Here is a 12,646-nt window from a genome sequence, read left to right on the forward strand (position 1 = left end):
GTGTGCTAATAGAAGATCTCCGAGCAGCCATAGCTAGGTCTTGAGAATCACCAGAATCGGTAAGTCTAAAAAGACCATGATCCTCAAGACCCACTACAACAATAGACTTAGTTGCCTGATCAGTGATGATGCACTGATGTGAACTGAAGGTGACTGCCAAGTGTGGAGAATGTCGCAGCAACTGATTGACTGAGAGTAGATTTTGTTTTGTCCCTAGAACGTAGTACACATCAAAGAATATGAGATTCCTCCCAACAGACTGAATCTAAATGTTGCCTTTACCAACAACCATGTACTCTTCGCCGCCACCAAAAATAACTGAGTTTGAATAAGGCTGGTAGTCAGTAAACCAGTCTTTGCGGTGAATGAAATGACGAGAGGCACCTGAATCAATGTACCAGGTAGACGACTTCAAATGATTTGTAGGTCTTTTAGCCATGAAGGCATAAAAGGCAAATTCCACCTGCTCAGTGTGCTCTGCACTGTTCGCTTTGGGCTACGAACCTGATTGCTTAGACTATGCAGCTAAGCATTTCCGACATTCAACCTTCATGTGTCCAAACTTCTGGCAGTAGTTGCATTGAATGTTCTTCTTTCTAAAACCATCTGATGCTGGAGCAGAAGACTTTTGCTGAGATGGCTGCTGAAACTTGTCTTTATCCTTCTAAAAGGATTTCGCAACAAAAGCTTGCTCGGTGGAAGTGGAACTGGGGCTACTACCGAACTATTGTTTCCACCGATCTTGCTGAAGCAGCAGTGTGCAGAGATCAGTGAACTTCAAATCAACACCAAAAGATGTGATGTTGAGAGTCGATAAAATGCTCATAGGATTTTGGTAAACTCTAAAGAGTGATAACCACAATATCCTCTTCCTCCATCTTGCGATTGATGGCAAGTAACTGATCACGAATTTCCTGAATCCGATTCAGGTGTGCCTGGAGCGAGGTGCGCTCATCCATGACAATAGAAAATAAAGTGTTTTTCAGAAAGAAGGCTTTGCTTTTGTCAGAAGTCTCATGAAGACCTTTGAGATGTGTCCAGGTCTCTACAGCTATCTTACCGGATGGAATCTGCGAAAGTTGATCATCAACCACGGATAATTTGAGAAGCATCATTGCCTCTCAATTATTCAAATCACATGTATCTTGATCAAGACCCGCAGAAGTCAGACGCTGCGTAACACCCAGAACAAGTTGATCAATATTCCGATATTCAAAAATTGCGATGATCCACTGCTTTCAGGTGTCATAATTTCGACCATTGAATTTGGAGTTATGCTTGAGCAAAATATTTGTCAAAGATGCCATGGCATATTTTTCAATGAAAAATTGTGAAAATCTGTGAAGGCACATTCTTCAAGGCAAAAATACGGAAGACCTAGAAAAATCAAAGAGGGACCCAGAAGAGAGCTTGAAAAACCCAGAAGGAATATGTTGTCATTTTCTGGATCCACTAGCTTGAAAATTGAGGCACGAAAATCAAGGCGCCCAAAAAAATGGACAGCCTAGTTGAGCTCTTGAAAAACCCACTAAGAATCTACAAGCAAAAATAATTTCCAAGCTGAAAATATAGGCTTTCATGCAAAACCCTTGTCAACGGCTTAGAAGGTCGGATTTGCAAAAAGAATGGTGGTTTGCTGCAAAAAAATGGCTGATTTGCTTCCCAGAGCATGATTACAAACTAAGACGATGCTTGAAAACAATGGGTTACCTCCAAATATGGTAGACGTGGCAGAAGCAGGTTTTTTTGTAAAACGCAGAGCCAGGGATGTCTTGAATACAAATCGCGCTATGGCTTTGGTCTTTTTCCAACTTGCCCATGATTTGTAGTAAAAAAACAACCCCTTTTGGAATCACAGTTTGCAAACAAATCGACCACAATTTGTAAAAAAAGGACCACAATTTGCAGCAGATAAATCGACCACGATTTGCACAGAGGTTTCAAACCCGAGTAATGGCTGATTTGAATTTCTCAAGGCAGAAAACCCTAGGCAGGTTTTAGAGAAATTAACTGAAAAAAAAATTTGAAAAAATTTAAACAAATAATTTCAAGAAAAAATTTAAGTATTAGCACTGACACCATATTACAGAAGTAATTGGTAAATACTTGCTTGTTATTAACAGAGACCAAACAGTCAATTTATACAAAAGAATGAGACGATGTTTTCTTAAGAAACGATCGTAAAGAATAGAAACATTCTATTCTAGAGAAAGCAAACTTAAAGCTAATTAGATATTTACAATATATAACCACTAACTAATAATAGACGATGTAAAGTTTCTACTAAATCCTTATCTCTTAATCAGACTTTTAATCCAGTCTTATATGCTGAGAATGATCTTCTAAGTGGTATGAATATTGATGAAATTGGTGCTTATTATAATGCAGATACAATACTGAATATTTAACCTTTTATTGTAATAGAGAATCTCACATATAAATTGCAGGATATAAAATGCTTATACGAGCAGACTGCTGTAATTGTGTGTCTTATAATCTGCATTTACAACCTACTTATATATCCTTTCTAAAGGGTATGTCCCTCAAGGGACATAACCATTCCTAACTTGGCACCTATAGGAGAGAGATATATATATCATTAAATGCCAACATTAGAGATATATTACTATTAAGAGGAAGTACAGTATGTACTGTCAAACCTATAGGTTTCTCTTGGTTAATATTCTTAACACTCCCTCTTAACCTGATAATCCTACACACAGAGATTATATCTAGCAACACCAATATAGATGAATAAGCAAGAATTAATACTCTATATCTGTCTGTCTCTTCTTAGCATGTGGTATCATAGAACACATGATACAAAGTCATATTACTAAACCTGTGATATGGCAAATCACTGCCACTAGTAATATTATACAAGATAAATCTGAAGAGTAATCTCTTCATTTGTCCAAGTTATGATTTCATAGAAACTAGTATTTCCATATCACAACATGATCCTGAGTTTTAAGATATACCAGAATACAGGATAGACCCGGAGAATACTAAGATTCTTCCTTTATCCAATTTGTGACCTATGAACATAGCAATGTCAACATCACAAAATAATCTTGAACTCATCTAGATCTTACAGTAGAACTCTACTGTTTAGCACATTATCTAAGAGATTGTCGCCTCTCATAATGTTTTATACAAGTGTTCATTATTTTCAAAGATTGTCACTCTTAAAATAATGAATACAAATGGTGGAGCGCATAATAGTCAATAGCCTGACAAAATAAAATTACTTTATTAATAATCAAGAGAGTACAAATGGATTACAACTCAACCATACCAAGTCTCCTCCTGAAGTGTTCTATCTTCACTCTAGATAGAGGTTTGGTGAGTATGTCTGTTGTCTAATTTGCAGTGCAAATGTATTCCAATTTTACAAAATTCCTGTCTACCATATCTCTTACATAATGGTAAGGAATTTCAATATGCTTGGACCTATCATGGAAAACTGGATTCACTGAGAGCTTGATGGAACTCTGATTATCACAATGAATAATCGTGGGATTCGTAGCTTGCCCAAATAATCCCACAAGTAACTTCCTCAGCCATACTGCTTCTTGGAAGGCCATAGCTGCTGCAATGTATTCGGCTTTTGTGGAACTCTATGGTACTGAAGACTGCTTCCTACATATCCAAAATATCATTGTTGATCCCAAACTGAAACAGCATCCTGAAGTACTTTTCATGTCTTTAACACTTCCACCCCAATCTGAATCAGTGAATCCATGTAAGTCTAAAGCAACTTTCTCATATTTGAGTCTGAGATTAAGAGTGCCTTGTAAGTATCTCATAATGTGCTTAATTGCGACTAGGTGAATCTCCTTCAATTCACACATAAACTGACTTAAGGCATTAACTGCATAGCAAATATTTGGTCTTGTATTTACTAAGTACATAAGAGACCCAATCATCTGTCTGTAGAGAGTAGAATCTAAGGATGGTGATTCTGCAGTTGCTTCATTAAGTTTATGTACATTAGTCTCCATTGGAAAAGACATAGGTTTGCAATTCCACATTCCAAATTTCTTTAAAATAGCTGATGTATACTTCCCTTGATTTAGTATGATACTGTCAGAATTCTACCGTACTTCCAGTCCTAGGAAGTAATGAAGGAGTCCCAAATCTTTCATCTCAAATTCTCTAGTTAGATCTTTCTTGCACTGATCTATGAGATTATCATCACCTGTTATTAGTAGATCGTCAACATACAGTATCAGAATTACCATATCATCTTTATCTCTTTTATAATAGAAATTTGAATCAACTTCGTTCTTGGAGAATCCTAAGCTGGTGAGATACTTATCAACTCTTTCGTACCAGGCCCTGGATGCCTGTTTAAGCCCATAGAGAGCTTTCTTGAGCCTACAAACAAAAGCATTAGGATCATGAGTTTCAAATCCTTCAGGTTGCTCTAGATATACTTCTTCTGAAATCTTTCCATTTAGGAATGTTGTTTTCACATCCATCTGATGTACCTTCCATCCCTTTGATGAAACAATTGCTAAGACTGCTCTTACGGAGGTATATCTAGCAACAGGAGCAAAGGTTTCTTCATAATCAATCCATTCTTTCTAAGAAAATCCTCTGGCTACAAATCTGGCTTTATACTTCTCAATACTACTGTCAGCAGCATGCTTTATTTTAAATATCCACTTGGAAGAAACAACAGATTTTCCTTTAGGTCTTGGAACAATTTCTCAAACATCATTTTTCATGATAGATTGGTATTCTTCTGTCATAGCTTCTTTCCAAGCTGTATGCTTAATAGCATCAGAGGGATTGGTCGGCTCTATTTTGGATAAATCACTTATGTTAGCTGTATGACCAGAGAATCTTTTAGGTCTTTTGCTTTCTCTGACTATTCCAGAAGGTGCAGCAAAGTCTTAAGCTACTTCAACTGTTGTAATAGCCTAAAGTGGTCTTTTCTTTGAATTTTCTTCAAGGTTCATATTTTGAATTTCATCTTCGATTTCTTCTAAGTTCCCTCTGGGACCCAGATTCACTATTTCTTTCAGAACTAGATAAAGGAGAAGGTTCATCTGAACTTATGGCTCTTTTGAATTCAAGATCTTCTTCAAAGATTACATCTCTACTAAATTCAATCGTTTTTTGTCCAAGTATGAAAATCCTATATGCTTTAGAGGTTTCACTATACCCTACAAAAATACCTTTCCTCCCAGAGGGTTCTAACTTGGTTCTCTTTTCTTTTGAAACATGGATATATACAGGACATCCAAAAATTCTAAGATGACTTATATTGGGTTTTACTTTAGTAAATACTTCTTCAGGTGTTTTATCTTTAAAACAGGAGTGAGGACTTCTGTTTTGAATATATACAGCAATACAAGAGGCTTCTGCCCAAAGATAATATTTTAGGTTTTGGTCAAAAATCATAGCCCTAGCAGCTTTTATAATTGTCCTATTCTTTCTTTCTACTACCGTGTTTTGCTCTGGGTTATAAGGAACATTGTAATCTCTCTTAATCCTTGATCCTTTACAAAACCTTTTAAACAAGTCTAAGGTATATTCTCCTCCGTTATCAGTTCTAAGGGCTTTAATTTTATGTCCTGAAAAATTTTCAATTAATGCTTTGAATTCTTTAAATCTTTGTAGGATTTGTTCTGATTCTTTGCATTTTAAAAAGTAAATCCATGTTTTCCTAGAGAAGTCATCTATGAACAAGATATAATACCAGAATCCTCCAAGAGAAGGAACAGACATAGGTCCACATAAATCTGAATGAATTAATTCTAGAACATTATTTGTTTTCCTAGTACTATCATGAAAGGGACTTTTGGTGCTTTTACCTAGAGCACACCCTTTGCAAATACTAGGGTGGTCTTTATTTAATTTGGGTAATCCAGTAACCATCTTTTTCATAGTTGATAAAGTTTTAAAATTTAGATGCACTAATCTTCTATGCCATATTTCATTTGAATCTTCAACTTCGTGGACTAGGGCTTGAATGGATTAACTGGATTCTGTATTCAATTCATACAAATATCCCTTTCTTTGACCAATTAACTTTGCTTTCTTGATGGAAGAGTTCTTAGCCCAAGTTAATACTTTGTCATCCACGAATGCAACAATGTGTCCATCATCTTCAAGTGTTGTAATTGAGATTAGGTTTCTTTTAATCTCTGGTACATAGAGTACACCTTTAAGAAGAAGAGTATTACCTGATTTTAGTTTCAAAGTACAATTTCCAATTCCTTCAACAAAGTGTGTTGAGTTATCACCAATGGTAACTTCATTGTTAACCTTCTCTGATAAAGAATCTAGAGTTTCTTTGTATCCCGTTATATGTCTAGAAGATCCACTATCAATTACCCATGCTTTATTTGAAATTTCATTTGATAGAGAGGAATACAAAACACGGTTCTCAAGATCATAAGTATCTTCTTCTCTAATGACATTTGTACAATTTGTTTGTTGTTTGGAATTTTCAGAACAATTAGATCTGCAGTGTCCAAATTTTTCACATTTGAAACACTTTATTTTAGATAGATCTTTCTTGGGCTTTCCATTCTTTTGATTTCCTTTTTTCTTCTTGAAATGCTTCTTCTTGCCTTTATAGGAGTTTGTATTAAGAATGTGAAGTTCTTCATCTTCTACTTTTGGTTTCCCTCCTTTCTTTAGTTTTCTGGATTCCTCTTGAAGACAATCATTCTTGAGTCTGTTAAAGTCCGGGAGCTAATCTCTGGCACTTATTCCTTGTGTGAATGTCTCCCATGAATCTGGTAATCCATCTATAGCCATAAGTGTTAATTTTGTGTCACTAATGATGGCTCCTATGCTAATTGATAGTTCATCTCTAATGCCGGCAACTCTTAAGAAGTAAGAACTCATCAGTTCTCCTTTCTTTATATGAATGTGATTCAGTTGCCTTTTTAGTGCAAGAACCTTGGTTGCATCATTTACTTCATACGCATTTCGTAATGCATTCATCATATCAAAGGCAGTTTGATGTTTTGTGAGCATAGGTACAATATCATTTTTAACTCCATCCAAGATGATTTGAATAGCCTTTCTATTTCCTCTACTCCAAATAGATTTGTGAGGTTCAACTGGGGGTTGTCTGGATGCTCCATCAATGAATTGCTTTACATTGTTCTCTTCAAGAATCATCATGATTTTGAACTTCCAAGCTTCAAAGTGCTCTTTCCCATCAAACCTGTCCTCGGGTCTGATTGTGTAAGCCATGGAAGATAGAAGATTGTTGCTTGATGTGTACAAAGTCTGATTACTGAAATTTAGCAGAGCCTAGGTTCGATTACCAGAGCTCTGATACCATTTAAAGTTTCCGCTAAATCCTTATCTCTTAATCAGACTTTTAATCCAGTCTTATATGCTGAGAATGATCTTCTAAATAGTATGAATATTGATGAAATTAGTGCTTATTATAATGCAAATACAATACTGAATATTTAATCTTTTATTGTGATAGAGAATCTCAAATATAAATTGCAGGATCTAAAATGCTTATAGGAGCAAACTGCTGTAACTATGTGTCCTATAATCTACATTTACAACCTAATTATATATCCTTTCTAAAGGGTATAACCCTTCCTAACTTGGCACCTATAGGAGAGAGATATATCATTAAATGCCAACATTAGAGATATATTACTATTAAGAGGAAGTACAGTCTGTACTGTCAGACCTATAGGTTTATCTTAGTTAATATTCTTAACAAGCGACTTATCTATTATTGTAATAGAGTATACTTTCACTCTGTTGGTTATCAAAACCGTAGGTTGGAATCCTACGAGCCTTGCCTGCTCGATGCTGGGATATCCAACTGGTTAAGGCCAACTTGACGGGATTGATCGATGCGATCTAAATCCCTTGCACTTCTGGCTCTGCAAGACCGAGGCGGGTGTACCTGATCCTAGACGAAACACTTAGATCCAAGACACTTAAAACAGATCAATTAGAACGCGAATGCAATAAAAGTTTTCCAAATGACAAAAAATATAGGAAAACTTTAAACTTGCAATTTGTGAACTGAGAACAAAAGAAAATGATTGAAATAACGTTTTAAATAAAGTATAAATATAGATTAATGCAATAGATGAATATATTTATTCCTCAAAGGCAAGAAGCAAGACATTTGCCAGCATATGGATTATGGATTAAGAGCAAAAGACCAGTGCTTAATTAGATGGGCAATAGAGTCAAAATTATCAGTTGAAACGTACAACTTTATAAAGTCTAATATATTCAAACTATAAACAAATTTAATAATCAGATGCGATGGCTCAATTATTTAAATGCAATTTTAAATAACTCTAAAATGCACTTTAACTCTTACGGAGACAAATTAGACATAAATATGGAAACAATAAAATATTTCACAATATTTACGTTCATCAAATTTAAAATGCAATAATGATCCAATCCACTTATCCGAATATTAAAATATTTATAGAAAATAAATTAAAAACATTTACAAAGGACATAACTTAATAATAATTTAAAATTCCGAAATATAAAATAAATATTAATGCCGAAAATAAAATCACAATAGAGACATTCCTTACAGAAGATCCATCTATTACGAACATATCCGGATCGCACAAAATCCACTCAGTAACTCAAATCCGCGGGCTTAGTTCAAAAGGTCATTTCTTTGCAGATAAGAAAATATGATACATCATAAAATATAGGCTAGGCAAAAATTTAAAATATGAATAATGAATATTGTGTATCTCTTCAGTCCTTCTCGGTTTGGCTTTTACATCATATATTTATAAGATGCGAAGAGTTGCGAGTCCTTTCTCAAAACAACATACCCCTTCCTAACAAGTAACTGAATACTTGTTTGTACAACGTGAGCCTTAATATGACTCATTTTTGAAGTTGAAAATATTTTAAGAAATCAAAACTAATATTTTCGAAGCCATCCGTATGTATTCTATTCCGGGTAACAATATAAGCACGGGCATGTTTTCGTATGACACAAGTAACGCTTAAAACATTGTCTTCAAATTCCTTTCTCAATTATATGGCTGGTGGCATAGTTCAACTCCAACTCCATATTCGAAGGTCTCAACTTTCACTCCTCATCTGTCTTCCGACCTGCTTGCTGGAGCATACTCACTGCACCCGAATTTCCTTAAATCTTCACCGTTAAAGCCATTCTGCATTACCCTAATGTTTTCCTTTCATGAGCGGGAGTTTGACGGGTTGTCTCTATCTATGCACATTGACTACTCCTGGACATAGCTGTTACTGCATATATATTAGCAGTGAAGATGTCTAGTGAAGACTTCCCTCCTGTTATCAATGGAAGTGCTGCAAGTCCTTGCTCCATTGTTCGAACACAGGCGGGCTTCAATACTGGTGCGAGTATCATGAGTCGACGTGCCTCCCTCTGGTGCTCCCGTAAACCTTTCCTGAATTTAATGCATCATTCTTTCTCCTGCGCTTGGGTCTGTAAATAATCTTTAATGGTATGTCCAAGTTTTCCATCCTCTGCTCGGGTGCCTGAAGACATGAGTCTATCCACATTTGCTCCAATCTTCCTTATCTGCTACAAATACAAAGCAACATCAAACATAAATTTATCATGAAATCGCAAGTATGTTCCTTTTTGGTTAGTACATTCAAGTAGGCTTCTGCATTTGTACAATGGCTAGAAACACTATCATCATTCAGAACTGGAGTTTTAATGGCTAGAAACACTATCATCATTCAGAACTGGAGTTTTTGTGCATCACTGGCTTCAGCCGTTGTACTTGTTTTGAAAGCCATAATATTAGTGTCTTCCTGTGCTGCCATTACAGTGCTCTCATAAGTCAACCCACTGTCTTCCAGTTTCATAACCACAAAGGAAGGCCTGAGGAATTTCACAAGTGAAAAACTCAAAAACTTTTGCCAAGTTACAAGAAAGCTCAAAAATGATCATGCATTTTCTTTGCAGCGATTCTGAAACCTGGTAATGTTCTTGCATCTCCTTGATTGAAATAGAAAACTCTGTAATGGTCCAACTCAAATTGTTAAACAAACGATTAAGGAAAGATGCAAAAAGCTTTTCATCTGAGATACATTTTTGTTGCAGTAAGACCTGAAGCAGACTGGACCAAGATTCATGTTTTGATGTTCCAAATCCAAAACCCTTAAAGAAATGTAGAAGAATGTTTGTTACTGGAATCCAGAACCTATTATCAAATGCTGACAGTAATGCTCCAGGCATTCTTTCCACTACCACTTTATTGCATTCAAAGGCAAACATGTATTCTTTATACTGTACCAACACAGATATAGAATGTAGAAGAACATTCCTCAGGTCTGCATTTGCATTTCTTGAATCATTGAAATGCAAAACAAGAAAAGTTACGAATGATGAGAGTCCTTGTTGCAAAAGAGCATCAAGAGAAACAAATGAAGGATCACTTCTTCTTAGTGCATGGAAACAATCTACCAGTGCTTCTATTGCTAAGACCATCAGAAAGGGACCCTGAAAAGCTGCTCAGAAGGCCCCTCCATGAGATCTGAATGAGTCAACAGCCAAGATGAATATTAGGACGGCAGATTAAAACATCAAAATAGTCTTTATAATTTCATTCCTCAGCTGTTGCTATTCATCAACATGATTATCGTGATCTATTCATGCTTGTTTGGTAGATACTTTGCGACATCTTAAGAAGACTTGCATATATGCATGCGCTGATTGTACTCTTTGGTTGCTGGAGATAACCTTTTCTGGGCAGTGATTCATATACAGATAAAGCTTCTAATTACTACTTCAGTTCAGTTGTTGCTTCTAACTGCAAATATAAATACTGGAATCACAAAAAACTAAAATCAGCATATGCCAAATTCATTTCTAATTGTCACCGTATATGACTGTTGCTGCTCCATTAAAGGCATGCATTGGGTGTTTGAGTATTGTTTAGATTTATCACTGCATAACCATTAATAATCTCATTGTAACAGACTAGCACAATAAATCAGTGATAAAAACCTCAACATTATTTCGCAAATGGAGACAAATTTTAGGCTCCATCACACTCCTCAGTCCAAGTTTAGGTGGTCTATGGTTTAAGAGATACGAAGATTAGAAAAGGTGGACCTAATCGGAAAGGTTGATACTAAAACCAAGAACATCAAACATGAAAACTTAAAGTTTGAGCTCTTAATATTTAAATAATCTATATGCAATAAATGCTCGCATGGGTGGCAAAGTTGGCTTGGGCCGTGGGCATTCTCCCCATTGGTTTTGGGTTTGATTTTGAGGCCCAAACTTAACTGGTGTATGTGGTTTGTGGGCAATTGCATCTGCATCATGAAAGCATCTGCATCTGAATCACGAAACCCAAACAAAATCATATCTGAATCATGAAAGCATCTGCAAAGAAAATAAAACATACTGAGTATTTTGTACAAAAAGATGATTTTTTTACATCTATATTCTACATAATAGTCTATATACATGGACTAATTTTAAGAGTTACCCCAATCTCATCATATTATTAAACTAAAGTACTTAGAAGTTCAGACCAGTTAGGCATTCAACCAACTCTAGTTTCAATGGCCCAAGAATCCACTAACTGAATGGAATAAGGGCAAAGTGAAGAGAACATTAAATTTTGAAACATAGTATAAATACAATGTCAAATGTTAGTGAGATGTGTCAAAAAAGTTGTCACTACATTTTCTGGTAGATACTCACATCTACATTTGAATATTGTTCCATATTATTTATAAGAAAAATAGAGACATGCATAGGTGGGAGATTCAATCTTTGGATATTTTGAGGGTATATTGGCTGCAAAATACAATGGAAAAGACAAGATATCATTGAATTTGTTATGATCCAATACTATTATTCATTCAAATTGCACTGTCTATTGAAAATGGAACAACTGTAGTAATGTGTTTCTGCACTAGTGCACATTTATCCATTGTTATAACAAGAGTGGCAATATACTTTGATTTAATCTATCTAAAACAATAGTCTCTCAGCATATATAATTTATAAACCTAGGAAGTCAACATTCATAGATTCTTAATGTATATTGTTGTAAATATTATAAAGGTTTAGCCTACGAAACCTTGAAGTCTTGCAGATATAATGATGCCTTATAATTTAATGTTCTGATACCTAGTAATTTCGATTTGTAGGGATAGTATGCTAATTGGTATTGATGACCCTCCCTTACAACTTAAAGTTGCATCTGCCATATAATTTATTCGTTCACTTTTAGCTTAACTGATGTTTTGGACAATTTTATTAAAATATAGTATCTCATAAACGAAATCATGAAAATTAATGAGAATAAAAGAAAATTGGGATTATACCCGACATAAAATTGCTCCATGATTTTGACCAAATTGGATATTTTCTTTGCATTGCAGTTTAACAATGATATATAATTGATCATTAAATGAACTGGAGGCAGGTGGCAATAAAAACCACGAGTGCAAGGGATCATGCTAAATAAAGGAAATACTTGGGAAATTCAAATCATTAACATTTTGAAGTACCTAGAATTGGTCAAACAACATATGTAGGAAGCTGAGTTAGGGATCAAACAGATCGTGCCAAGTTGTGAGTTAGAAATAGATGTTGACCCCTGCTGATTAAAGGTAGATTCAAATTGAAGCTAACTTCGCTCTCAGA

At 35.3% G+C, this 12,646-nt stretch overlaps 1 pseudogene across 1 annotated transcript in view; it reads right to left on the reverse strand.

Annotated features, from left to right (window-relative positions):
* LOC149576031 (E3 ubiquitin-protein ligase RGLG1-like) overlaps positions 1-9,334 on the reverse strand; it is a 41,034-nt pseudogene extending 31,700 nt beyond the window's left edge. The window contains exon 1 of the transcript XR_016354233.1: positions 9,254-9,334. The product of XR_016354233.1 is annotated as an E3 ubiquitin-protein ligase RGLG1-like (transcript). The remainder of the gene's footprint in view (positions 1-9,253) is intronic.
* Between the last annotated feature and the right edge of the window lie 3,312 nt (positions 9,335-12,646).

This window comes from Cupressus sempervirens, chromosome 1 (genome assembly GCF_028749045.1).
Source record: "Cupressus sempervirens isolate cs-2001-9-10 chromosome 1, ASM2874904v1, whole genome shotgun sequence".
In the NCBI taxonomy this organism is placed as follows: domain Eukaryota; kingdom Viridiplantae; phylum Streptophyta; class Pinopsida; order Cupressales; family Cupressaceae; genus Cupressus; species Cupressus sempervirens.